The sequence below is a fragment of the Acyrthosiphon pisum genome, chromosome A3 (assembly GCF_005508785.2).
Source record: "Acyrthosiphon pisum isolate AL4f chromosome A3, pea_aphid_22Mar2018_4r6ur, whole genome shotgun sequence".
Lineage (NCBI taxonomy): Eukaryota > Metazoa > Arthropoda > Insecta > Hemiptera > Aphididae > Acyrthosiphon > Acyrthosiphon pisum.
This window is the reverse complement of record NC_042496.1, coordinates 9782284-9784189: the sequence shown is the minus strand read 5'-3', so window position 1 is coordinate 9784189 and position 1906 is coordinate 9782284.

The window sequence follows — 1906 nt, the reverse complement described above, 5'->3', positions numbered from 1 at the left end:
ATTTAAAAAGCATATGTAGACATTTTCACAATAAACATTATTTTTATTACACCAATTTATATTTTCATAGTAAGAACATTGCTTAGTTACCTACCTATACTTATCTAGTTAATAATCTATATTTTGTCCTACTTGTAGCAGCTATGCTATGTAACTCGTATCAATAATAGGTGCATTTCCCTGGCACCCCCACTTCCGAATTTTGAATTCAAACCAAGAGCTTTCGTTTGTGCTACGTTTATGCTGGATTGTGCTTGAGTTTCATCGTTTGTGCTGCAACCCTTCAAAAGTTATAAGGGATAATGATTGGGGGTGCATTCAAAATTGTTGTTAAATATTAAGTTATTTTTAGTTACATACTGTAAATTTATAATTTCTTTAATACCTTATGTTTCAATTTTAGATTCTGAGTGAAACGATGAATGTATTGATTTTACAACGATGTGTGTTTTTTTTTAATTTATTTTTTTTTTGTACGATAAGTAGTCGAAATAATGCTTTGATATTCAATTTCAGTACCTATCTTGTTCAATGGGAAAGTGAATATTGTTGGTGTATTAGGAAGGTCAAAATTTAAAATTCCCAACAGTTTTCAAAATCTACGAGAAAAACAACATAAAACTTAAGGAAAAACGGGAATTTTTACGCAAAATCGGTTTTCCACAAAATCAATTTTGATTTTTGGTCTAAAATAAATGAAATTTTCACTGGTTAATTATATTTGTATTTTCTATACACGATAAAATTTTCAAAATATTTAGATTTGTTTTGAACTGTTTGGGAACATTTTCTGTTTCCAATTTTATTATTCTTTTTTTTCTACGAATGTCAATAAAACTTTATTTACCTATTGGGTAAAAAAGCTTGAAAATTTAATACAAAGCTCCTACTATATTGTTACAATGACTTTTGAAAAATATAAAAAATCCTTAGTCACAGTTTTTATTTATAAGCATTTAAAGTTCAAATCTTGTCATAACACGGAAAATTCACGAAAATTAGCAAATTATTTTGAGTTCATAAAAATTTTTCTTTTTAAATCTAAGATATGAGAATGTAATACAAGATTACTCATAAGTTTATCTACCTTTATCAACAAAAAAAAATGTCTACAAGCAAATCAAATTAAATTGTTATGAGCGTTTGAGGTTCATAATTTTACAATATTGGATATTCATTCGATTTCACATGTAGTGGTTTTGTTATTTTATTGTTATTCAAAAACAAATAACAGTAAATACATGAACATTTTATTGAATGTTTATATTTTCATTTTCTCTACATCATAAAAATTTGAAAATATTTTGACTCTTTTTGAGCTTTTTACGGATATTTTCAGTTTTCAATTTTCTTAGTTTTTCTTTTCTATAAATATCAATAAAATTTTATTTGTTGGGTAAAAAAGCGTGAAAATTTAATGCAAGGCTCCTGATATATTATTGTAACAATAGCAGTTGAAAAATATTAAAAATACATAGGCACTTTTTTTTTATAAGCATTTAAAGTTCAAATTTTGACAAAATGTATCATATATTTAAAGTTTAATATTTATTTTGTAGTTAAAAATTTATAAAATGTTCAACTTTTATAGCTAAGGATTGAAAACTTAAAACAAGGGTCCACGTAAATCGGTAAATATATAAATTACTTTATTCACAATAATATCATCAAATATACTTAGTAATATCATAGGCTGACTGATCGTTTTCGCTCAGAATCGTTTTTCTTGTACAATGATTATATTATATCATTGAATTCAAATTTAACACCATCCATTACATTGACCCACTTGTAACCTACTGTAGAGCAGAGCGACTTAATTTTTTTTACATATTTTGATAAAAATAATTACATATTTATGTACATAATATTTTGATTTTTATATTACAAGAAAGTCCGTTTCATA